The 27,856-nt window shown below is 41.4% G+C and overlaps 1 long non-coding RNA gene across 1 annotated transcript; it reads right to left on the minus strand.

Annotated features, from left to right (window-relative positions):
• Nucleotides 1-6,489: 6,489 nt before the first annotated feature.
• On the minus strand, nucleotides 6,490-8,995 carry LOC112181346. The gene is made up of 5 exons (XR_002928809.2): nucleotides 8,883-8,995; nucleotides 7,655-7,694; nucleotides 7,117-7,223; nucleotides 6,831-6,917; nucleotides 6,490-6,590 (listed from the first exon to the last, which is right to left on the minus strand). It is a non-coding gene; the product is annotated as an uncharacterized LOC112181346 (long non-coding RNA).
• Nucleotides 8,996-27,856: the final 18,861 nt, after the last annotated feature.

Consider the following 27,856-nt stretch of genomic DNA (forward strand, 5'->3'; position numbering starts at 1 on the left):
AAGAAGGTGATAGAGCTCCTAGAATGCAAGCGGCCCGAGGAAATGCATCGTGTTAAGGATCCGAAATACTGCAAGTACCATCGGCTCGTTAGTCACCCAGTGGAGAAATGCTTTGTTCTGAAAGATTTAATAATGAATCTCGCCAAGCAAGGAAGGATTGAACTGGATGTTAACGATGTTGCTGAGGTAAACTGCACTACCATCGTGTTTGGTTCATTCGAGCCTGCCCCGTTGCCTTCTCTTCCAATGAAAGCACCATATCAGCTTTCGAGAAAGCCATGCATGAAGTCAAAGTTGGAAGAAGTCAAACCAACCCAGCAAGCGAACCTCGCACCTATTTCAACCCCTAAAATTGGCTCAGTTGTTGATGACGAGGGATGGATACTTGTCACTCGAAAGAAGGCATGCAAGAGCTCATCGCCATGTGTACCTATCACTCAAGCAAAATACAAGCAGTCACAAGAAAATCGTCAATGTCTCGAGAAAGGTAAGACAAGATTTGTCAAGGAAAGGGGCAATCCTTTTGTTCGAAGACCCCATGGTGTGGCTTCGTTAACAAGAGCCTTTCCCAGGAAAGGCAACAAACAAGAAAAGGTGAGAACTGCCCACATGACCACAAGCTACGAATCTGGTTCGAAGGATTCTGCCAAGGCTGAGTCAAGCACAGTCAATACTAACCAAACGTCAAAGGAGAATGAGATGTTGAAGCAGCTAGAAGACCTACCATTTCACTTTAGCATCCCTGATCTACTACAACTACCAAAATCGACAAGAGGTGCTTTGGTACAGGTGTTGATTGACATGGGCAAGAACTCCACAGACATTAACAAGGTGAAATCGAAGGAATGCGTCACGTGTGTTGCAGATTGTGATGCCATCCACTTTACGGATGAAGACCTTCAGTTAGGCTCTAAGCCGGATAATAGACCTCTCTTCGTGTCAGGGTATGTGCGAGATCAAAAGATAAACCGCATGCTTGTAGACGGAAGGTCTGCTGTAAACATTATGCCTAGGTCGACCATGAAGCAGCTTGGCATCAATGTAGAAGAGTTGTCTCGAAGCCGTCTCATGATTCAAGGCTTCAACCAAGGGGGGCAAAGAGCCATAGGCATGATCAGAGTAGACATGACAATTGGAGAAATGAAGTCGAACACTTTGTTCCATGTGATCGAAGCGAAGACCTCTTACAAATTGTTGTTAGGACGACCGTGGGTTCACGAAAATGGTGTCGTCCCCTCCACTCTTCATCAATGCTTCAAGTTCTACGATGGCGGAGTAAAAACGGTAGCAGGTGATACTAAGCCATTCACTGAAGCTGAATCTTACTTTGCGGATTCTAAGTTCTACATGGATGATGAAACAGTAAAGGAAGTTCTCCCAGTTGGAGTACCCTCTACAGGGAAGGTTGCAGAGGTGCGTAATAAGGAAGTGGAATCCAACATGGCAAGAAATTCCACTGAGGAACCACATAAAGTTTCATCCGAAACTAAAGTGACAGCTTTAAAGAACAAAATCAGCTCCTCTACTCCAGTTCTCCGTTACGTGCCAAGGTCTAGGCGAAAAGAAGGGGAATCTCCTTTTGCGGAGGCAAATGAGCAAGAACGTCCGCGAAAGCTAGATGAGAAGGACGTAGAATTGTTAAAAGAAACATCAACCATACCGTTGACGAAGTTGAGCAACGGAACACCCACCAAGCAGCCGCTAAAGGGGTTTGTCAAACCGATTCAAGGCAAGACAGAACATGGTACCCTTCCTGAGAAAAGGACAAAGGAAGGATTTGACCCTAACGCTTACAAGCTGCTAGCAAAGGATGGATATGACTTCGGATCGTCAAGCAAGGAAGGTGATCAAGTCATCCCTGGTAAGAAGGTGCATGAGCTTAATGAATCTCAAAGGAGGTTGAGAGAGCAAGGATGCACAGCTGACCCTGCTAAAGAAGGTCTTGGTTTTGTACCAAGCAAACCGATCAAAATATCAGGAAGAAGAAAAGTTGCAAAGGCCAGTACTCAACACATTAGTGTCGAAGTAATAGAAAAGAGACTCGGGAATCTAAATCCACCTCTCGCGCTTCTGCACTTGATCGTATTCGTCCTAATTCTCAAGCTACGGTGCCTGAACAAGTTGATGAGTTGGCGCCTCGAGTTTCTGTATTTGATCGTGTTGATACGTCAACAAGCCGAGTCTCAGTTTTCAACCGCATCACCCAAACGACCACTCGAGCTTCCGTGTTCAATAGGTTGTCATCTTCCGATGAAGGAAATAAGAAATCTGAGTCAATCCCTCGAAAGTCAGCACTTGAGAGGATACAAGCACCCAAAGAGCAGCAAAGGCGAAAGAGAAAGGAGATTGACGATCAAGGAAACAACCAAGAGATCCGAAGTCTCATTCCGTCACGCATGAAGCGACACTCTATGTTAGATGTGAGCTCAAGCGAACAACTCAAAGTGAAAGAGCACACCATCGTACTCACTGGCCAAGTCGGAACTAGTAATGTTGATGGCACTGGCGAAGATGAGATTGTACAGTCTGCCTATCATATCACGGTAGCAGAAGCAGAGGCTTTTAAAGAAGATGACCATGATCATTCCGAGGATAAAGTAGATGAAGCTCCTCCAGAACTCGAAGACGGGGGCAAGCTACTGTCGACGAGCTTAAAGAGCTCAATTTGGGAACTGAAGAAGATCCAAGACCTATCTTCGTGAGCGCTTCACTAAGTCCCGAAGAAGAAAAGGAATACTATGATCTTCTGCTTGAGTATAAAGACATCTTTGCATGGACGTACAAAGAAATGCCTGGCCTTGACCCAAAAGTAGCGGTTCATCGTCTTGCAGTTAAGCCTGAGGCTCGACCGATCAAGCAAACGCAACGACGCTTTCGGACAGAACTCCTTCCTCAAATTGAAGCTGAAGTTGATAAGTTGATTGCTGCAGGTTTCATTAGAGAGGTTCAATATCCTAAGTGGATTGCAAACATTGTTCCTGTCTAGAAGAAGAACGGACAACTCCGTGTATGCGTGGACTTCCGCGACTTAAATGACGCGTGTCTGAAAGATGACTTCCCTTTGCCCATCATTGAACTCATGGTGGATGCAACAACAGGGCATGAAGCTTTTTCCTTCATGGATGGGTCATCTGGGTACAATCAAATTAGGATGGCCTTAGAAGATGAAGAGCTTACTGCGTTCCGTACTCCCAAAGGCATTTATTGCTACAAAGTCATGCCATTCGGGTTGAAAAATGCTGGTGCAACATATCAACGTGCTATGCAGAAAATCTTCGGAGACATGCTTCACAAGTACGTGGAATGTTATGTCGACGATTTAGTGGTCAAGTCAAAAAGGAGGACGGATCACTTCCAAGACCTAAGAAGGGTGTTTGATAGACTACGCAAGTACCAGCTCAAGATGAACCCCCTCAAATGTGCTTTTGGAGTTAGTTCAGGCAAGTTTCTTGGATTCATTGTGAAACATCGTGGCATTGAAGTGGACCAGTCAAAGATTAAGGCCATTCAAGACATGCCTGAGCCAAGAAATCTGCGCGAGTTAAAAAGTCTCCAAGGATGGCTTGCCTTTATTAGACGGTTTATATCAAACCTCGCAGGCTGTTGTCAGCCGTTTAGTCGACTTCTGAAGAAGGATGTGCTTTTCATATGGGATGAAGCTTGCCATAACGCCTTTGAAAGCATAAAGAAGTACTTGGCGAACCCTCCAGTGTTAGGTGCACCCATTCCTGGGAAGCCGCTTATCCTCTACATTGCTGCTCAAGAGTGATCACTCGGAGCACTCCTGGCCCAAGAAAATGAAGCAAAGAAGGAGAGAGTGTTGTATTACTTGAGTCAAACTCTCACAGGACCGGAACTGAACTATCCACCGATAGAGAAAATCTGTCTCGCACTCGTCTTCGCCATCCAAAAGTTAAGACATTACATGCAAGCTTACACAGTGCATCTAGTGGCGCGAGCTGACCCAGTCAAGTTTGTTATGTCACAACCTGTCTTGACAGGGCGAATGGCAAAATGGGCACTGCTCCTCAATCAGTATGAGATCATCTACATACCGGCCAAAGCGGTTAAAGGACAAGCATTGGCTGACTTCCTAGCGGATCATCCTATTCCTGCGGATTGGGAGATTTCAAATGAGTTGCCAGATGAAGAAGTCTTTAATACAGAAGTCCTCCCTGCTTGGCAAATGTTCTTCGATGGGTCTTCACGAGCAGATAGGGCAGGAGCTGGTGTGGTCTTCATTTCTCCGTATAGGCAAATATTGCCTTACGCCTTTACTCTTGGTGAACTATGTTCCAATAATGTTGCTGAGTACCAAGCGCTAATTATGGGACTACAAACCGCAGCTGAAATGAAAATTTCAAATCTAGAGGTGTATGGAGACTTGAAGTTGGTAGTTGACCAATTACTAACTCTCTATGAAGTGAAGAAAGAGGATTTAGTTCCTTATTTTCAGCTCGTCACACAACTCTTAAAGGGTTTTGATGCTATCACACATGTGCCAAGAAAAGAAAATCAAACAGCAGACGCTTTGGCCAACTTAGCAGCAACTTTGGCATTATCAGAGGATGAGATCATACACCTTCCAATCTACCAACGGTGGGTCGTACCAACAATCTCTGAGCTTTGGCATGAATACTCCAATGTTGTCTCTGTTTACGTGATTGATGTGGATGACTGGAGGTACCCGTTGATTGATTACCTTGAGCGAAATAAGTTGTCTGAAGACCCAAAGCAACGCTCGGACATAAGACGAAGAGTATCACGCTTCTTCTACTATAAGGAGACTCTTTATCGAAGATCATTCGATGGATTGCTTCTTAGATGTCTGGGGAAAGAAGAAGCTGCTAAGGCTATGGAGGAAGCTCATTCAGGAGTATGCGGAGCTCACCAGTCAGGTCTTAAGCTCCATTTTCAAGTGAAGAGGATGGGTTACTATTGGCCCAGTATGGTTAAAGATTGCATGGAGTATGCACAAAGGTGTCAAGCTTGCCAGTTTCATGCAAACTTCATCCATCAACCACGAAAGCCGTTGCATCCAACGATTGCTTCCTACCCCTTCGATGTGTGGGGACTTGATGTTGTTGGGCCCATAACTCTGAAATCCTCCGCCAGTCACTCATACATTCTAGTGGCTACGGATTCCTTTTCAAAGTGGGCAGAGGCAGTACCGCTTAAAGAAATAAAGAAAGAAAATGTTGTAGACTTCATCAAAGGGAATATCATTCAACGATATGGTGTTCCTCGCTACATCATCACAGACAATGCCAAGTACTTTTCCAATAGTGCCATGGAGAAACTCTGTGAGAAATATCACTTCAAGTTACACTTTTCTTCTATGTACAATGCCCCAGCAAATGGGTTGGTTGAAGCATTCAACAAGACATTGTGTAACATTTTGAAGAAAGTTGTCAGCAAAACAAAAAGGGATTGGCATGAAAGAATGGGCGAGGCGCTCTGGGCCTATAGAACGACATATCGAACTGCCACGAAAGCTACACCTTACTCCCTTGTATATGGTGTTGAAGCCGTCTTACCCTTGGAGAAACAGATTCCATCTCTGAGGATTGCTTTGCAAGAAGGACTGACTGATGAAGAGAACGCCAAGTTACGCCTTCAGGAGTTGGAAGCCTTAGATGAAAAGAGACTTGACGCGCAACAGCACTTGGAATGCTATCAAGCTCGAATGTCACGAGCTTTCAACAAAGGGGTTCGACCCAGATCCTTTCAAGTTGGTGATCTAGTGCTTGCCGTGCGCAGACCTATCATTATGACACACAAGACTGGTCCAAAGTTTCAGTCAAAGTGGGATGGACCTTATGTAGTCCGCGAAGTCTACACCAATGGAGCCTACAAAATTGTGGCTGAAGATGGCCTGAGGATTGGCCCATAAATGGAAAGTTCTTGAAGAGGTACTATGCTTGAAACGCATAAGAAGACGCTCCTAGCCAGCACAAGCCTAAACTGCACATGGCACACAAAAAAAAAAAAAAAAAAAATCAATTTCACTTCATCCATAAACCCTTCACTACAAAAAAAATTGCAATGGCCACGGCGCAATGCCGTCGTAAAAGAGCATTGGCGACTACAATGCTTCCGACGCCGTTGGTGGCGTCGCCAATGTTATTTGCCACGGCAATTCCCCGTCGCAAGACTATTAGCGACGGCAAACGTTTGCCATAGCAAGAATTTTGCGACGGAAAAATGCCGTCGCAAATACCAATGGCGACGCCACCAACCGCTACTGAAGTTTTTTGCCGTCGCCAAAAGTCATTTGCTACGGCAAAAATGCCATCGCAAAAAAATTATTTATGAATAAAAAAAAATCGGCATGCAAATGCACACCGATTTTTTTTTTTTAATGAATGAAAACTATACAAAAAGGAATGAAGCTTATATAAAAGGAAATGTTACACTTTAATTTTCCTCATAAATGTTACAAAATGAATATTGAAGCTTCTACCAAAATTTACAAGATCAATAATTAAGCTTTACAAGTTAGTTTTTTTCCTCTACTTCAAGATGAACTTTGCAGGGATCTTCCTCGATCTACTTCATGTACCAATTACTCTAGTGTTGTTGCAAGCCTCCTATAACAGAAAGTCAGAAATCTTCAAGCATTCATTAAAGAAACAAAAAGCTGGAAAATTAATGGGAGATGTACACGACATAGATATTGTTCATACCAGTACATACAATTAATATTTCACTTGAACTCTTAATTACTTTTTGACATTTTGAGTCGGCAAGTGTGCTAAATCCAGGTCTTTCTACGATTAAAGCTAGAGTAGTTGATTTGAAGAATGCTAAATCCATAGTTCCATACTTACCTCGAAATATGTCTGAATTTCCATTCATTATATATCATGAAGATCCCTTCCAATTAGTTCCTAAATAGGGGGCTGCTGCGAGTAATCCTGAAGGAACACGAAAAATTATTCAATTCATATGCACTAGGAATAGTAAATTATGCAACTGCATCAACGTAGACCAACTGTTTTTAAAATGGCATAGTCGAACTGCAGCGTCACTATAGTATCAATTGCAAACCAAATACAATTGATAAGTTCCATAGTTACAGACTAGAAATAAATAAAAGTATCTTCTGAACATTACCGGAATCGTACTTGAGGTGATATGTTCCCCTACTTGGTTTGTTACTTCATGCCCCTCCTCTCAAATTTCTCCATAACAATGTTGCCTTAAGGCCAAAAGTACTGCTCCTGTATGTTTACGCAGGTAAAAATTTAATCAAAATCAACTTAAGCACCCAATTGCATAATATAAATGAGAAACAGATTCCAACTTCGCAGTGGCTAATCTAACCATTATTATATATTTACCATATAGCAAAAATCGATAGCAAAAGAAAATTGATAAACAATATACATAAGAGCTTGTAAATCAAAAAGGAAAATATCGAATAACAAAAATAAGAGGTTTCTTCCTAGCTTCTGGGTGTGTGAACGTATGGCTGCCAAACAGATAGAAAAGCCAAACAGCACTGATTTCTAATGGTTATAATATACACAATTAGTCAAACTATATACTGCACATAATTGCATATACACGACCCTTCAGGCGTGAGCATGGAGAAAAAGGAACCAATCAAATCAATGAATCAACACAAACATTATTGATGAAGAAAAATTACCAGCTAGGGAATCCTTGCGCTCCAACCAAATAGTAGCCAACTGCAAGACAACCATAATAAACAGAAATCAGAAAAATTGTTAGCAGAGTAGAGATATATCCATTAAAGAAATATTTAAATGAACAACAATTAGAGTGAAAAGCCATCCTTAAGGTTGAATCTAAGATTGCAAATCTTTGTTTTTTGGCATCGATTCAGCACAGTAAAGCAATTGTGAAATGATAAATTTTGAGAAACAACCAAATCAGCCACACCAGCATATAGCAAAGATCAAATACCGAACTCTTTATACTACCTCAGATTTCAAACTTAACCAAAGTATTAGCAGTTTGTGAACATATACTGGATATTAGGTATGGAGAGATCACTTCAAAAGAACTTTTCTTTTTAGGAGGCACAAATGTATCTACTAAAATGTAATTTAAATTCCAATATTGCAATGGTAGAAACCTATGAAACTTGACAAAATTACCTAAACAAACAAAAGACTACCAAGGAAAATAATACCAACTCCATTAGTTCCTAAGATTCAATCAGAAATCTATCAGCCAAGACCGAATTTTCATCAGAGGAAGATCTGAAGCAAGAAGAAGTGATTCTAGGATATGTGTCTCCTCATGGATCTCAGAAAAATTCACAGGCAGAAAAAATAAAAGCTCTCAAAAATCCCAACAGGCCTCCACACTAAGCAAGGAACATTAAAGACAAAAACATAAAAAACCAATCATTGACATCACTTACCAAGTATTAACTGTGACATTTTACAGTCAATATTTTAGAAGTGTAATTGAGGTGAAAATAACCGTATAAAAAAATTAATGTGAAAATAACTAGCTTAAAACAATAGCAGGTTGTAAATTAATGCTTCCTCCCGTACAGTAATCAACCAAAGTTACTACATTGTTGATTAAAGATTCAAAATATATTGCAAGACTAGTACATAGCAGAAACTAAGAAAATTATTCCAAAAAGAATAATTATCCTTTATGGCTCCTTGTTTTCCATGGTCATCTGATTTCAACAAATGGGGTACCAAGATAATTAGATAATGCATGACAGCATGAGTAACACATGTAAGACATTTACCAAACACTGGGGGAGAGAAAGACAAGATCATCATGCACTGAACCAGTATGGCATAGATGATGAGTATTCATTATTGAAATGGTAACAATAGGAATGCACTATTTAGTAGAAAAGACAAACAATTACTGCATCACTTTCTTACATGTCCACCAAACTCTGTTGTTATCCATGTAGGCCTTGGTTTCACATTGAACTGCTTCCAGCACCACTCTTGAAAAGAGGAGAAATTATAATCATTTGTTTGAAACATGCTTCTATCTCGGCTACTAGACATTGGCATAACCATTTCTGTGTAAGCCTGTAGGAAAGAAAAGAAGGTTTATGAATGACGATCAAGACCTTCTACAGAGGAAAGATAAAATATTGAAGAGTAACAGCAGAGTGAATTACAGGATTACCATGGCCTAACACACTTCATTTAAGTGATGTTTTAGAAAGATAAAATATTGAAGAGTAAAAATAGAAAGCAAGCTCAAGCATACCAACAGCCCAAAGAAATGACAAAGTGGGTAGTGTGTGTTCTACTATGTTGACAGAGTTAAGTGCAATGAGAAGTGAAGTGAAGGTTCCCAGAAATCATGTGCGCTGCAGATCCGTTATTCATTGGGGTATCCATAAACTATCATTGTACATTGATTCCTCATGCAGTTGACCAATTAAATTCAACTTTTAGTTTGGCAAATTGTAAGAGATATAATGTACAGTGACTGTCACCAGATCGACACAAACTCTTAAACCATCCAATAAACCTGGACTACTGAATTTGAAGAACAAAAGATTTGTGAAAAAATACAAATTTATAGCAGATGCTATAGTATATTTAAGTGAAATAACCTATAAATAAGAATGCAAAATTATACCACCTATATCTACCTAATGTAATAGATAAGGCATGATTGTTCACAAAACATGAAACAGAAATCTTGGGAGGTGAATTGCATACCAAAACAGGAAATCCGACAACGATAGCTCTAGCAACACTAACTACAATAGCCAGAGCAGTGAAAGCCAAGGAGCTGAAGGCATCAGATATCATACCCAGCGCATAGGCACCAGCTCCAGCTGCACCTTCAAGCATTGTAGTAGTCACCGAAAGCTAATTCAAAGGCGGAGGCACCTGAATGTATCTCCCAAATGAATGGAAAACAACTCTACTCTCCAAACAGATTACAACAACCACCAAAGCAACTGCGCCATTCATTACAACAACAACCACCAGGCCATTATTTGCTTACATTCCAGTGTCAAAAGAAACCCAAATTCAAGCATAGTGAGGAACCCTTTTCTTCTATAATGGATATGCATACTCAAAAATGAAATCCAGTCAATCAAGTAGTTCAACACATATATACCATTCTTTACAAGCAACCAAAAGTCACTAGAAGAAAGAAATTTTCCAACTTTCATAAGCAAAACAATGTCTTGGCTGAACCTAAAACACCATTTCAATTCAAACCAAAACAAAAGGATTTGACATGCAGAGAAAGAGGGAAATTGGTCATCAAGTTTGCAACTTTTATACTTATTTCTACATTCTAGTAGATCATAACTGAAAACCTCAAACATAAAATTGAACACCAGTAATAACAAGAAGCCCAAAACAGAAACCAAGCCAAAAGAGATTGAGAACTAACCAAGATGCGAACTTTCCGAGAACAGAGAAGAGAACGCATCCGAGTTCAATCGAAATTCCTCATGAATTCCGCTCAGACAGAACGAATCTCTCACGAATGACCCAGCCATTAAATTGGACGCATCTGAGTTGAATCGGATTCAAAGAGAGAGGGAGAGGAACGACTGAAGAGAAAACCAAATTGAAATAACGAAAAAGAATAATCCCTGGATTTAGACCAACACAGTGGCCACCAAGTTCTGCGATGTTATTTGTTGGGTTAGATCCAGAACGAAGAGGAAGAGAAAGAGGGTTGCGGTAGAGATCGAACAGAGATTGAGGGAAATAGGCTAGGGCTTTTTATTAGAAAATAGATTTAATAAGAGAATTGGGCTCGTAGCTGTTCTCTCATGCGACGGCATTGTAGACGCAGTCGCCAAGTATGGAAAGATTGCGACTGCAAACATTCGCCGAAGAAAAATAGGCTACTTTTGGCTACCCCATTGCCAGGGCGTAGTAATTCAGTCGCAAGTTTTGTGACGGCGTAACTTTGCCGAAGCGAATAGTCAATTTTTAGCGACGGCAAAAGGATGCCGACGCCAACTGGGGTAGCGGTTGCAATTAATTTTTGTAGTGCCTTGAACTACGTGATGACTTGATTCCTTCATTGGAAGGATACGTAGGCAGCTTGGGAATAACAATCTCAAGTTCAGTCAAATCAAATAAAAATAAAGGGTTTGTTTACTATTCATGAAGTAAATAAGTAGAAAAGTGCTTATTTTTATAATAAGTTATGACTATCAAAGTTTGACTTATTACAAGTGATAAAGGAATATGAACGAAAAAATCATCAAAAGTTACAAATGGAGAACAGCTCTTCACACCCAAGTCAAACCCTTGAGGCTATTGCGGTGGTTCTCAAAGTATCTCGCAATGATTTTGTCGTCTCAAGCTCTGCAGTGGTCACGTCGGGGGTCTCTTGGATCTCAGTTTTTTCTTTTTCTAGGTCGACAAGCTTCTTCTCCTGTAGTAGAAGTCTCTCGTCTAGTAAAGTCACTGTTTGCTCCAATTTTCGCTGCTCCTCCATTAATTTCTCCAAAGGCTTGAGTGCAGATTGACGATGGTCAGAGTCAGCTTGACGAATTGAAGTGATCTTCGAAATTTCTGAGTCTCTGTCAGCCAGACGTTGGTTACGTGTGCCTGGAGTAGCCTTGCGTGAACAAGAAAGTCGTGCCAGGTTGTATTGGTCAGCACTAGTCAACAATCCTTCAACTTTTCCCCTTACGGATGAAGGATCAATCCCATAATGGCTAAGCTCAGCTATCAGCTTGTCAAGTTCCCCCTTGCTAGAAAGAATGGTCTTGGAGGAGTGCTTCATTATCATATCTTCAATTTGTTCACACACTGCAGTAGCAGCTTGTTGACGAATATCACGAAGTCTTTGGCTGGCATCTATAATAGTAGCTCCACCAAGAGAGGCCTCAGAAAAGGCTATGGTGTTCAGAGGCTTAGGAGGATGCACCATGTTAAGTGGACCTGTACATATATCATTGGTTAAAAAAAAGGGGCTTAAAGTGCAATGAAAATACACAAGAGTTAAGAATTGTACCTGTAGGATCAATTTGTTGTGAGTCATTCTTTGCATTGGATTTTCCTTTCGTGGGTAAAGCGTAAGCCTCAAGTTCCGCTGCAGAAGGAACACGTATAGCGTCTGAAGAGGCATCATCGTTTCCCCAAAGTGAATGATCATCAATCTCTGCACCCTGAAAAGATGGGAAAAGAGCAATTCTAGATCCAAAAAAAGATCACAAAAAGAAAAAAGAAAAAAAATAATCTTTAACGTAAGTCCAAAAAAAAGTTACCTCATTTTGTTGCAACATCGGTTGTGAAGAAGTTGAAATGTCACCAAGAAAGTCAGTATTCAGAGTGAACTCAGCATTGGGATCACAATAAATAGGGCCAAGATTGGTGTCAATTTTCCGACGCTTAAAGTGCACTTCACTATTATTGCTACCGCTGCTTCCACTATGCCTTCTTTCATTGATGGCAGGTCTTTTCAACGTAGGTGGATGAGCCAAAGCAATGTGAGAGTCTAAAGAGTCCCCATCATCATCTAGAGTGTTGGGCAGATGAGTCTGGCAATCACTACTAGGAAGCAAAGTCCTATTAGGAGGCGCAGGGACGTTGGTGCTACATTCAACTTCACGAGGAATCACATTTTTGTGATGAGGAGGTGTTGCACGGGTGACGTTCTTATCTTCTTTTGCTTTCAGAGTCTTGTGCAATGGTCTACTAGTAGGCGCTTCTTTCGTTGCTTTCATTGGTGTAGAATGGTACACTTTAGACCACCAGTCGACATAGTCTCGAGTAACCATGTACTCCGTGATAGCACTCTGGGTCGGCAAACGTTGTCACGCACTTGGTGTTCATTCTGGTGCAAGAATCCCAATGCTTATAAATCAAAGCCAATACGCTGGTGCGAATGTCATTCTTAAGACTGCCAGGAACGTCTTGGACATAACCAAACTGTCGACTGAATCGATGTGGACTGTATGGCTGAATGACTCGTCGGTTATCCTGTCTGAGAGAAAGATACCCAGATCGAAGGCTGATGAGATATATGAGGTCTAAATGGGAGATGTTCTCGCGGTTGATAATCACTCTGCTCTCCGAAAATACTCTGGTAAACACGAAAATCTGAAACAAACAAGATGCAGACACGTGTACAAAAATAATATATTTATTAATTCAAGTGCAGGTTACAATCTTTGGTAATCCTCTGATTCGATCTCCGACGATGAATTTCACTCAAGGGCTTGACGCTTGATCTTGAGTTGGAAGATGATCACGAGAGTTGGCACGTGACGAACGTTTTGACTTGAGGTTGGTGAGGAACCGGCTATTTGGCAGCTTGATGGTTCCTCACACATGCTTGGGAGGCTTCAAGAATTTTGAGAGTATTTCCTTCTCTTTTCTGGCTGAAGTCCTTCTCTTGATCTGAGAGGGGGTATTTATAGTATCGGCGTCTCGATGACATAGCATTAATCGCATTCCGTAATTGCGTAATTAAATCAATCAGTTTAATTGATTGATTTAATTATCTTTTATCTAAGGAATATGACAATCAATTTCGATTTGATTTAATGCCCGATTTCAATCAGAATTAAACAATCTAATCTGATTGATATTTGAATTTAATACTTGATTTCAATCAGAATTAAACAATTTAATCTGATCGATATTTGTATTTAATACTTGATTTTCATCGAGATCAATCAGTTGAATGCGATTGATCCGCTTTAAATACTTAACTCGAGCAACAATCAATCAACGATAATTTGAAGGTTCCACAATTGATGCTTCCACGTCATTCAATCAATGGATCACTCGTGTTTTGACATGTGTCATCCTCGAAGCTCACATAATTTTGGTGACATATGAGCCACGTGTGCCTTTTGTAGGACCCATGTGCCAACTAAGCTTGTTTAGTCAAAATTTCAAAGATTGACCGATTTATTTAATGAATTTTATTTTCATTATATTTCTTGTGTCTACAAATGCCCCCACTTCAAGGTGCGCTGTAAACATGTGGTTATCACGTGTTGGAGGTGTGACTTGAAGTTTGAATTTTGACTTCTTTTTTTTTTGGTCGCCTTGACTTTGACAGCTTTTCCATTTTAGCTTGTAGCAATGCTTTGCTTTAATGGAGCTGGCTTGTAGAACTCCAAAATTGTAGGGATTCATTTGGAATTTTGATTTAATTTTGTAGAGAGCCTCCTAGAATCTTAATTTAAATTAGAGATTCTCTTGCAAGATTTAACTTTACAAATATGGCAAGGACTCCGAATAGGCAGGTGACAAAGCCCGTAAAAGGATTTTTTTTTTTTTTTTTTTTTTTGTTTTGTTAAATATTTACGGAATCAATTCTTGATTTTTCTGAATAAAACATTTATTTCACAAATTTCTACACTCAAAATATTATTGCCATATCAAGCAGAAAATTTAGGATTTCTGCCATATTTTCCTAGTCTCAACTAGTAAATTAATGAAGTGAAAAACCCTAACCTTTTAACATAAAAGGACGGCCTCCTCACACCTACTTTTCCAAACTGTCTTCTTCGGCAACAGCAACTCTAGGCTCGGCTGCAACTCCCAATTTTCTTGCTTTATTTTCGTTTGCCCTTGGTATTGCAGAAGAACATCAGGCAATAAAGGTGATTTGTATGCACTCATTTCTTCATTATTAATTGAGATAACTGTGGTGCTGCGCTGACTTTCTTATTATTTTTATGTTTACTGACAGGGCTTGCTGCACCACTGAGTTGCTGCGGGGACCTTGAATTGAAATGAGTCGTTGGTAGTGGCAGAGACAAGTTTGTGGTATTAATTCATTGCCTTTCTCTGTTGATTAGCCATCCCTTTACTATTATCATTTTTATACATGCCATGACTAGCTTTTCCCAATTATACATGGTTCCATGTCCCACCCTTCTGACAATATGGACATATTCATACATATATATACACATCAGAAGCATGACGATTTTTATTTTTTATTTTTTTTATTTTTGATAATAACCAACAAATGATTCATCATGATTGCATGTGCCTTTCTGCTATTATGATCCATGATTCCATGTTCCACATCCACCACGTGCAGACACAATTCTCCCAAAGTCCCAAAACTTGATTAGTTAATTCCATGATTCTCCTCCTCACATTAACTAGAATCACTAGATGCATGTGAAACCCATAACATATATTTTTTTTCTTTTTTTCTTTTTTTCTTTTTTTTATGATTCATTCACATTAATCATTCTTGTTGACATGTCCCTTTCACCTTCTTCTTCTTCTGATGACGCCCAAGCATGGCTCACTCTTCCCTTCTTTTTTTTTCTCTCACATGCCCTCTCTTTCTCTTATGATGATGCTGCAGCCACCTTTTTTTCTTTCGCACCATACATGCAGATATATATATATGGACAGAATCATAATTCCATGATTCATGATTCGTCCTTTCTTTCTAATCATCATGCCATGACGTCAATGCTTTGCCTTTTTTTTTTTTTTTCCTTCTGATATCGCACAATATATGTGACAATTGCCTTAGATATATATATATATATATATATATTTTTTTTTTGTTCAGATTTGATGTGACAATTGAAGAACCCTTGTGCTTTCTTTATTTACTGCCTGTTGCCGCTAATTTCTTCCCTTGGGCTTCGCAAATCTTCAAGTTGAGGTATGGCTTTCTGTCCTCTTTTTTACTATTGTAATAAACTTTGTTCAATCATTCATCTTCTGACAATGAATATGCATGTATGTGTAGACCTAATCAAAGCATAATTGCATAATTTATTATTTCCTTCTAACCATCCTTCTTTCACATGTCATGACTCATGACGTCATTTTTTCTTAGATGTCGCATCTTTTTTTTTTACTTCACACAATTTCATATGTATTTCAATATATATATCGCTTCTTTTATTCAGGGTTTTGGCGACAATTGAAGAACGTAGATGACCTAAGTGCTTGGATTCCTCCACTTTTGTGCGTGGCAGGGTCCGCCAAAAGCAGTTAGGCTTTGCGTGTTTATCAACGTCAAGGAGAAGAACGTGAACGTCCTAAACGCTTGGATTCCTCCACCTTTGCTTGTGGTAGGGTCCACCAAAAGTGGTTAGGCTTCGCGTATTTGGCGGCTCATGGAGAGAAGAACGCGGACGTCCTAAACGCTTGGATTCCTCCACATTTGTGCGTGGTAGGGTCCACCAAAAGCGGTTAGGCTTCGCGTATTTAGTGGCTCACGGAGAGAAGAACGCGGACGTCATAAACGCTTGGATTCCTCCACATTTGTGCGTGGTAGGGTCCACCAAAAGCGGTTAGGCTTCGTGTACATCGTCAGGCACTCGCGATAGCGCTTCCCGTCCTTTTGAGGCCATGGCTTTCTTCAAGTTCTTCAAGAAAGGGACAGTCACCATCCTCGAGGATCAGGAGGACGCTCAAAGTGATGGAACTACTCTGCAAGTGCACCCATCGTTGACTGGGCCTCAAGCAATCGATGTCCCTCCTTATGACCCTTCAGCTCACATCCTCCAATGGACTCATGTGGTACCTCGCCAGCTGGCTATGTTTCGACAACCGAGATCTGGAAGAGACCAACAAAACTCGCATGTACTGTTGCTGAAGTCTTCGCATCATGATCAGAACACTCCTCAGACCGCATTCAAGCTTCTCAGCGATCGTATACGCAACGGTTCAGTGAAGTGGAGCAATGCATTTCGTGCAAACGGGGGTTTCTCCTACACAGAATTCTACTGGGAATGGGTAGAAGATATCTTAAGCAGGAATGGCAAGCTTACTCGGGAGGCCGGTCTCTATCGAGCGATATTCGCCTCACTATTCAGCTATGACCGTGTTGCATCTGTCATACGGGCTTTCTGCGAGTACTGGTGCCCCGCGACGAATACTCTCCACACATCTAGCGGAGAAATGTCTATCTCCCTCTGGGATTTGGACCAACTCGGAGGTTTGCCCATTGCTGGACGGTTTTATGATGAGGTGGTTCCAGCTGCTGAAGAGCTTACTGTAGCAAGCAAAGGGAGTCAACAGAGCTGCCGCTATTTGTTTCTCGCCTACCATAAGCTTTGCAAAGAAGGCCAAGGGCAGAAAGTGAAGATAACTTCATGGATACGGTATTGGTATAGAGGAGCTTTGCGCTATAAGAAACCTCCAAACAAAAGCACCAGGAACAAAGAGATCCGCCCCAGATTGTGTTTAATCCATCTGGCAGGATCCATGAGATCTGACCACGTACTTCTGCAGACCTCGCAGTATTTGATGACTTAGGCATTAAGAGTGAAGATGTAGAGCCCACCTATTTGGCTGCCTTTCTTGCTTGTTGGTTGTGTCTGTTTGTTTTACCCAGAGACGACATTGGTTTGATTCGTCCGGGAGTATTCAAAGTTGCCAGCAAAATGTCACAGGGTGTACAGTTTTGCCTAGCAGTACCAGTGTTGGCCAACATCTATCAGGGTTTAGGCGAGATTTCTGTTTCCAGCGATCCAGATAACTGCTCGGCTGCCCTTCCTTTTCATTATATTTATGCATGGCTAGCAGAGTACTTTGGCACCCACTTTCAGTCTCCGCTTCCCAATGACTTAAGGCCCCGTATGGTTCGCTTCTCTGGAGAATTTTCAGCTAAATATTGTGGGGACTCACAGGCGCTTTCTTTGTTCAATGCATGTGATAATGTGAGGATGGATGCATTTGCCAGAGTATTTTCGGAGAGCAGAGTGATTATCAACCGCGAGAACATCTCCCATTTAGACCTCATATATCTCATCAGCCTTCGATCTGGGTATCTTTCTCTCAGACAGGATAACCGACGAGTCATTCAGCCATACAGTCCACATCGGTTCAGTCGACAGTTTGGTTATGTCCAAGACGTTCCTGGCAGTCTTAAGAATGACATTCGCACCAGCGTATTGGCTTTGATTTATAAGCATTGGGATTCTTGCACCAGAATGAACACCAAGTGCGTGACAACGTTGCCGACCCAGAGTGCTATCACGGAGTACATGGTTACTCGAGACTATGTCGACTGGTGGTCTAAAGTGTACCATTCTACACCAATGAAAGCAACGAAAGAAGCGCCTACTAGTAGACCATTGCACAAGACTCTGAAAGCAAAAGAAGATAAGAACGTCACCCGTGCAACACCTCCTCATCACAAAAATGTGATTCCTCGTGAAGTTGAATGTAGCACCAACGTCCCTGCGCCTCCTAATAGGACTTTGCTTCCTAGTAGTGATTGCCAGACTCATCTGCCCAGCACTCTAGATGATGATGGGGACTCTTTAGACTCTCACATTGCTTTGGCTCATCCACCTACGTTGAAAAGACCTGCCATCAATGAAAGAAGGCATAGTGGAAGCAGCGGTAGCAATAATAGTGAAGTGCACTTTAAGCGTCGGAAAATTGACACCAATCTTGGCCCTATTTATTGTGATCCCAATGCTGAGTTCACTCTGAATACTGACTTTCTTGGTGACATTTCAACTTCTTCACAACCGATGTTGCAACAAAATGAGGTAACTTTTTTTTGGACTTACGTTAAAGATTATTTTTTTTCTTTTTTCTTTTGTGATCTTTTTTGGATCTAGAATTGCTCTTTTCCCATCTTTTCAGGGTGCAGAGATTGATGATCATTCACTTTGGGGAAACGATGATGCCTCTTCAGACGCTATACGTGTTCCTTCTGCAGCGGAACTTGAGGCTTACGCTTTACCCACAAAAGGAAAATCCAATGCAAAGAATGACTCACAACAAATTGATCCTACAGGTACAATTCTTAACTCTTGTGTATTTTCATTGCACTTTAAGCCCCTTTTTTTTAACCAATGATATATGTACAGGTCCACTTAACATGGTGCATCCTCCTAAGCCTCTGAACACCATAGCCTTTTCTGAGGCCTCTCTTGGTGGAGCTACTATTATAGATGCCAGCCAAAGACTTCGTGATATTCGTCAACAAGCTGCTACTGCAGTGTGTGAACAAATTGAAGATATGATAATGAAGCACTCCTCCAAGACCATTCTTTCTAGCAAGGGGGAACTTGACAAGCTGATAGCTGAGCTTAGCCATTATGGGATTGATCCTTCATCCGTAAGGGGAAAAGTTGAAGGATTGTTGACTAGTGCTGACCAATACAACCTGGCACGACTTTCTTGTTCACGCAAGGCTACTCCAGGCACACGTAACCAACGTCTGGCTGACACAGACTCAGAAATTTCGAAGATCACTTCAACCCTCAAGCTGCCAAATAGCCGGTTCCTCACCAACTTCAAATCAAAACATTCGTCACGTGTCGACTCTCGTGACCGTCGTCCAACTCAAGATCAAGCGTCAAGCCCTTGAGTGAAATTCATCGTCGGAGATCGAATAAGAGGATTACCAAGGATTGTAACCCGCACTTGAATTAATAAATATATTATTTTTGTACACGTGTCTGCATCTTGTTTGTTTTCAGATTTTCGTGTTTACAAATCCTTAAACACTTCCAAAATTTGGTAGCCATGATTCGTAATCTCTTTAATGGATCCATAAAATTCCTTCAAAGTGACAATGGCACTGAATATGTAAATCATGCCTTTTCTCATTTTTGTCACTCCTTGGGTATCCAACAATAGTTTTCATGTCCCTATACCCCACAACAAAATGGCCTCGCTGAACGCAAACATCGCCACATTGCCACCATGATCCGCACTCTTCTTCTCACCTCTGCTGTGCCTTAAAACTTATGGGTTGAGGCCTCCTTGACCTCTGTCTATCTCATTAATCTTCTTCCTACCCCTGTACTCAATTGGGATACTCCTCATCATAGTCTCTTCCATACTCCTCCCTCGTATTCTTCCCTTTGTGTCTTTGGGTGCTCTTGTTTTCTTCATTTAGGTCCCTATGTTTCCAAACAACTCTCTAGTAGAAGTGTTGAGTGTGTCTTCCTTGGATATAGTCCTCATCATTAGGGTTATAGGTGTCTTGATCCCAAAACTGATCGAGTCTATGTCTCCTGTCACGTTTTATCTAACGAAAATCATTTTCCATTTAAAGAATTGCAGGTATATACTAATGCTGATCCACCAGAATTCTTCTCCTTGTCCAGTCCAATCTCTCTGTAGGCCCCCTTGCCGAGCCCATCGGCTCCCACTATTACTGCCTCAGACGCAGGTCCATCAGCCCCCAGCCTTGTTGCGTCAGACATAAATGCGTCTGTCTTTCTTCAGTCAACCACACCAGCACAACGGCCACATCCGCTTTCTCCTTCCCAGGTGCCCTCCCCTACATCGTCGGTCGATCCGCCGTTGCCAACCACTGCAGGTGATTCCGGCGCCTCTCCACTCCTGTTGCCGATGCACACCCGCGTCGCTCCTCTGCTCGTATACACGTGTCATCCCCAGCGGCTGCGCCTCAGATTCCCACTGCTCAAGCCGCGACTCCTCAGGCCCCGGCTCTTCACGCCACCTAGCTCGTGCCGTCTGCAGCTCCGGCCTCCCCCACACCTCAGATTGCCCCGTCCCACGATGCCACTTCATCCCCTGGTGTCTCTTCTCAGTCGGTGGCCCCTCCACTGGTCATTGCTCCTCCTTCGGCCCCCGCCCCTCCTCTAATCCACCCCATGGTCACCCGCCTTCGCGAAGGAATTGTTCAGCCCCGCGACCGCACCGATGGTACTGTACAATATCCCATTCCTCGGGCTCTTCTCACCTTGGTTGATACAGTTGAACCTACTTGCTACTCTCAAGCCTCTCAGAAACCAGAATGGCGTTCAGCTATGACCGAAGAAATCAATGCTCTGTTGAAGAACAACACATGGACTTTGGTGCCTTCCTCCCCCACATAAAATATAGTAGGCTGCAAATGGGTGTTTCGGGTGAAGCGGAAGTCTGATGGTTCGGTTGAGCGTTACATGGCTTATCTAGTTGCCAAGGGTTTCCGTCAACAACAAGGTATTGATTATGATGAAACATTTAGCCCTGTGATTAAACCTGCTACTATTCGTACTGTGATTACCCTTGCTGTGTCTCGGGGTTGGTCTCTTCGTCAATTAGATGTCAAGAATGCTTTTCTTCATGGCATTCTTAAGGAAGATGTGTATATGGTTCAACCACCCAGTTTTATCGATGATTCTTGCTCTACTCATGTCTGCAAACTCAACAAAGCCCTTTACGGCTTGAAACAGGCACCTCGTGCCTGGTTTCATCGCATGAGTACATTTCTTTTATCTGTTGGGTTCATTCAGAGTATTGCAGACCCCTCTTTGTTTATTTATCGACATGGGCTGCACATAATTTACTTTATGCTATATGTTGATGATATTGTTGTTACGAGAAGCCATGATCATCTCCTCCAGTGTTTTCTTGATGCTCTTGGTCGTGGTTTTGACATCAAGGATCTAGGTCTTCTTCATTATTTTCTAGGGTTGCAGGTCACTAAACATTCCCGTGGCCTGCACATAAACCAAATTAAATATACTCATGATCTTCTCTCCAAACATGATCTCTTGTTCAGCAAGCCTGTCAGCACACACATGTCTGCCAAGTCTGATCTTACCTCTATTGATGGAGTTATGCTTCCAAATCCTACACTGTATCGTGAGCTTGTTGGGTCCTTACAGTATCTTACCATCACCTGGCCTGATATTGCCTTTGCCGTTAACTTGGTTTCCCAGCTTATGAGTTAGCCCTGTGTCCCTCATCTTATAGCTGTCAAGCGTATTCTCCGTTGCGTCAAAGGTTCTCTTAGTCATGGTTTATTGTTCACTCCTCAACGTCAACCGGTTCATCTCTCGGCTTACTCTGATGCTGACTGAGATGGTTGTCCTGATTCTCGTCGCTCCACATCTGGCTATCTTGTCTATCTTGGTTCCAACCTCATCTCTTGGTGTTCTAAAAAGTAGCCCACCATAGCACGGTCTAGTGCTGAGTCCGAGTATAGATCTCTTGCTCATGCTAGTGCCGAAACAACATGGTTGGGTTATTTATTGTATGAGCTCGGTGCCCATATTTAGTTTCCAATTTTGCTCCATTGTGATAATCTCAGCACCACCTATATGGCTTCCAATCCTGTGTTCCATGCTCGCACCAAACATATTGAGCTTGATTACCACTACGTTCGTGAAAAGGTTGCTCGTGGTAGTCACCTCGTTTGCGTCATTCCTTCCAAAGACCAGCCAGCTGACTTGCTAACAAAGTCGCTTCACAAATCTCGTCATCTTCTTTTCTCTTCCAAACTTGTCCATCTAGGACTGCCAAGTTTGAGGGGGGCTGTTAGCGACAATTACTCTTCTCCATTGAATAGCCAATAATATGGCTATAATGTCCTGCATCAGTTTTGATATCTTGCATCAGTTTTGATATTTTTATTAATGTAGTTAATACAGCATTATTGTCTCATGTAGAACTGATACATACTCCTATATATTGTAAAGAATGTAATTGTACAAATCAATGAGAATCTATTTCTACACTTACTAATTCAATGCTATCACACCTCATTAGTGATGCTGCGAAGATGTCAAGTAATTTGTCTCTGCTGTGGAATTCTCATTTGACTATTACTGCAACAATTCCCATTCAGTCAAAATGAAAAATAATGATAAAAATGAAGTGAAATAACCCAGGCCAGGTTGAATGGCACATTGCCAATTTTTTTTCATATTCATTGCCAACCAAAGTGGAACTGATATGCATCAGAATTTTTTTTTTTTTTTTAAATTAAATAGAGGATTAGGCAATATTATTTCCTCTGCGATAGCAGATTTGGGGTGACTGGCACCCACCCACAATCTCAAAAGAAAGGGGCCATCGCAACCGGGAACCCACCGCCCATCCCTCTATTTTATGTTATTAATAAAAGAAAAGAAATTACAAGAAGAGAGAGGGGGACATGAAGTAAAGTACTCAAAGTGAGCAGTAAGCAATAGTTACAAACTGATGGAAAGAAGAAGGACATGCAGTAACCATGCAAATATATGTGACCACGCAACAACCACATATATGGAACACACCTATAGTTCATCAGCAACCATGCAGCAAAAATCACCATAACCCAAACCCACCTTTTCATGAAGTCTATCAAGCACCACAAAATTAGCTAATACGGAAATTCGGTAAACCTTGCAGATTGTGAACAAAGGCAGCCGAAGCACAAGGAGGAAAAGAGTCCCACCAATAATGCCCCTTATGGTCCACCCTATAGTTAGCTAAGCAGTCAGCCACTTGATTCCCTTCTTGATAAATATGTGAAAAACATATCTGCATAGAGGATATAATGGTACAACAATTGACCCAATCAACAGATAGACGCCAAGGGACTGAGCAATTATTAGTTGCAAGAAAGTGAATTGCTACCGCTGAATCATACTCAATCCAGAGAGAATTCCATCCTTTTCCTAATGCTATTGTAACTGCATGAATAATGGTTGGAAGCTCTGCTTCTAGGGCAGTAGCAATACCCATGGAACCAGCAAACAACCCATAATGGCTGCATGAATCACACTCAATCCAGAGAGAATTCCATCCTTTTCCTAATGCTATTGTAACTGCATGAATAATGGCTGGAAGCTCTGCTTCTAGGGCAGTAGCAATACCCATGGAACCAGCAAAACAACCCAAAAAATTGCCCAAGTGATCACAAAAAATACCTCCATAGCCTGCAAGCCCTGGCATCCCATGAGCAGCACCATCAGTATTAACCTTTAATTGAAAAGCACAAGGAGCAAGCCAATTTACTTCATGAATTTGATGTGTTCTTGAGGCTCTACCACTGATTCCAAGAGCACTAACAATACAAAGCTCATCTACTGAGTTACACATAATTCCAAAACCCCAAGAGTCAACCTCTCTAATTTGCAGCTTGATAGAGTAAATCAAATAATCAACCGTTAAGTGATGCTCATCAAAACGAATAGAATTTCTAGCATTCCAAAGAGAGTAGAAGCCAGCTCCCATCATTCCCCACCAAAGCAATTGCAATTGAGAACCAAAACCATGTTGTAGTGGGTAAGAGAAGAAAGCGGATATATCCAAGAAAAGAGTATTGACTTTAAACCAAGATAAAATTGCGGACCAGACCTTCATAGAGAAAGAGCACTAAAAAAAAGGTGGTGGGCTGTCTCAACTGATGCATGACAGAGGGAGCACATAGAAGCAAAAAAAAAGCTTCTCTAAAGCAAGAGAAAGCTTACCATGAAGAAATTTCCATAAAGTAAAAGAGTTTCGAGGACGAAAACACTGACGCCAAACCCATCTATCCCAAGGAACAATTGCTTGTTTACTCCTCTTCAACTCATAGGCTATAGATAAAGATAAGTTCCCATCAGAAGAATCCAACCACATTAGCCTATCCTCCATGTCTGAATAAGGAAGTCTAATAGCTGAAATTTCTGACCAAAGTGTAGCAACATCAGCATATAAATTAGTAGAGCAATACCAAGAGCCATCTTTGATGAAATCAGAAACTTTGGCACATAATAACTTGCCAAGTTGATGGTCAATACCCAATTTGTCAACAACTGAACCATTAAGCCAATTACCATGCCAAAAATCAATTGAACGACCATTGCCCACTAACCATTTAGAGCTATAGAAAATATCCATAAACAAGGGTCGCATGCTAGGCGAAATAGATGATTTTTTATAGTAAGGACATGGCTGACCTGAATGGTGAAGAAACCGAGCAGAAAAAAAAAGCAGCCGCTGGTGTAGACTTAGTTAAGAAATCCCAAAATTTTTTTAGGAGGAAAGCTTTATTAAGAGCCATAATGTTACGAACTCCAAGACCAACCTCCTTCAACGGAGCACAACACTTTTTCCAAGACACCGGATGATAGGCTCTAGAAGACACATTGCCGGTCCAAATAAAATTCCTTATCCAATTTCGAACTTGTTGCAATACAGTCCTTGGCCAAGCATAAATTGTGAAACTATGAGAAACCATACTAACCACCACAGAATTGACCAGAGTTACCCGTCCTGCCATGGTGCCCTCTCCATTGAGACATAACATTACGAATTCTATCAGCCAAGACTTGGAAATAAATTCTCTTTGGTCGACCAACAAAAATTGGCACGCCAAGGTACATGAAGGGCAATTTACCCACTAGAACACCTAACCAAGAATATATTAGAGTACGACGATGAACAGCTGACTTGCCCAAATAAACATGAGACTTGGTTTTGTTCACCAACTGGCCCTAGTTGAGGCCGTACTCCTCAAAGAAAGCCATAAGATTTAGTAGGCTTCTTTTATCGCCCTTACAAAAAACCATTATATCATTAGCAAATAAGACATGAGAATGACTTTCACAGGACGAGGAGAGGAAATAGCTTGGACATGCCCCATATCAACCAGACGCAAGATACCACGGCTAAGAACCTCTTCAGCAAGACAAAAGAGAAGAGGAGACAGCGGATCACCTTGTCGAACTCCGCCGCTACAACAAAAAAATCCCACTGGAGAGCCATTAAATAAGATGGAGAGGCGAGCTGAAGCCAATATAGAATTAATCCATTCTATGAAAGTTGCATGAAAACCAAAAGCATTAAGAACCCTTCGAAGGAAGTCCCAATTCAGAGTATCAAAGGCCTTCGCTACATCAAATGTAATAGCAACATTCCCTCCACGACATTTATTATCCAACAAGTTAATACATTCAGAAGCTAGAAAGATGCAATCAGAGATTTGTCTTCTTTTCAGAAAAGCAAATTGGTTCGGCAATATAATTCTGGAAGCAATAGGAGCAAGATGGTCTGTTAGTATGCGAGTAATAATTTTAAAAGAAAATTAGCCATAGCAATAGGCCGAAATTGAGTGATAACATTAGCCTCTTGAACCTTTGGAATGAGCGCCACAAAGCTGGAATTTAGATTGGACAATATATAACCTGATTGAAAGAAAGATCTAACAGCACGGACCACATCCAACCCAACAACATCCCAACAAGCCTGAAAAAAATGACCAGTATAACCATCCGGACCTGGGGCGCTATCAGCATTCATGGAAAATACAACATTTTTGACATCATCAGCAGAAGGAATAGCAAGTAAAGAGCAATTTTCTGAATCCGAAACCATTGAAGGAATGAGATTTTCAACCAAACCTGTATCATCAATATTTCTATCCTCTGAAAAGGCACTTGTGAAATGTTGAACGACATGATCACGCAAAGTATTAACATCATCCCCCAAGTCATTCCCAATGCGAAGAGAAGTGATAAAGGAGCGTGCTCTTCAAATTTTTGCCAAAGTATGGAAATAGCCAGAATTTCTGTCACCTTCCCTGACCCATCTCACCCTAGCCTTCTCTGCCCAGAATTTTTCCTGAACCAACAAAGCATTCGACAAAGCATCCTGGGCTAAAAGTTCCTCAACATGACGCACTTCAGTAAACCCATCAAGAGATATGGCTAGTTGAATTTTTTCAAGTGCAGCGCGTGCACTATCCACAGCAGTATGAACATTACCAAAGACATTAACATTCCAATCCTTCAGAATAGGTTTTAAAAGTTTAAGCTTCCTTTGCAGAATAAACATAGGACAACCACATACCTCAAAGGATTGCCATGCGGCCTGAATAATTTAAAGAAAATCTGAGTGCCCCAACCAAATCTTCTGAAAACGGAAAGGAATCGGGCCTTGTGCAACATAGTTGGTGAAAGAAATCAAGAAAGGATTATGATCAGAAGAGTGCCGAACCAAAGTGGAACAACTAGTCATCGGCCAAGAGTCTAACCATGGAATAGAACAAAAGCACCTGTCCAACAACATTTCAATATGTGAGCCAAATCCTCGACCATTTGTCCATGTAAACGGTGACCCTTTAAGATCAATTTGTGTCAAATGACACACATCCACCATAGTCTGAAAGTCGTCACAGGAAACACGAGTAGGCAGCCTACCACCAGTCTTTTCATGGGCTCCTAAGATTGCATTGAAATCACCAACTAACAGCAAAGGACCCGAGAAGCTTGTATTAATTTGTTCAATTGCGGACCATAAAGGATGACGTGCCACACTAGTTGTTGCCGAATAGATGAAAACCAAACCATGAGCAATACCACCAATAAAAAACTGCACAAACAGATGTTGACAAGAAGAAGATATCATAGTAGGAGGTGATATGTTTGTTGAATGAAAAACCCAAATATTAGGAAATAATTGACCTCAATCATTGACACCTACCAATTGCATACCAATAGATCTCCAAAAAGAATCAGGAATACGCATCTAAGATGTCATTGGTTCCGATAAACAAAGGAAATCAGGGGAGTGCTTTCTAATCAAACTACGAAGAGCAGTTCTTGTACGTAGGAGCATTAGCTAAACCCCGAATATTCCAAAAGATAATCTTCATAAATTAAGCTTTTGGGGAGGACCCCTATTTCTAGCGGGGTAATGGTCCACAATACCCTCTTCTGGCTGCTGTCCGTCTCTTTTCTTTTTCCGTAGTTTCTTTTTCTACCCTTTGGAAAGAACAAGGGTCATATCTTCTAGTCCTGTATTATTATCACCTTTCAACAAGGAATTCACAGCAACCATTTCTACCTGTCCTCTGGGAGGAGTAACCGGAGTCTAATTAATTTCAGAAAAATTATTCTGACTTCGAGTAGGAATTTGGTCCTCCTCAATCAGATCATTCCAATCTTGACCACTTGAGTTATAAGGCACCAACACATGAACAATTGGTTCTGGCTCCTTAGCCTCATTAGAGCTAGAATCATCCTCACACTCCTCTATACTAGTGTTTTGTAAAAGCAATTGGTTAGACGGCTCATCCATAACACGTTGAGCAATGGCATCCAACTCCTCCATAACCGCCTCTTCAATAACCGATTGCGCCAGTTGGGCCACTGCAGAATCAGTAGTAGCAGGACAGGCACCAATATTGGTTTGAATTCTATGTTCTCCTGAATGGTTTTTGGTAGGAACAATTGGTTCTGTTG

Source organism: Rosa chinensis, unplaced genomic scaffold (assembly GCF_002994745.2).
Source record: "Rosa chinensis cultivar Old Blush unplaced genomic scaffold, RchiOBHm-V2 RchiOBHmChr0c29, whole genome shotgun sequence".
In the NCBI taxonomy this organism is placed as follows: Eukaryota; Viridiplantae; Streptophyta; class Magnoliopsida; order Rosales; family Rosaceae; genus Rosa; species Rosa chinensis.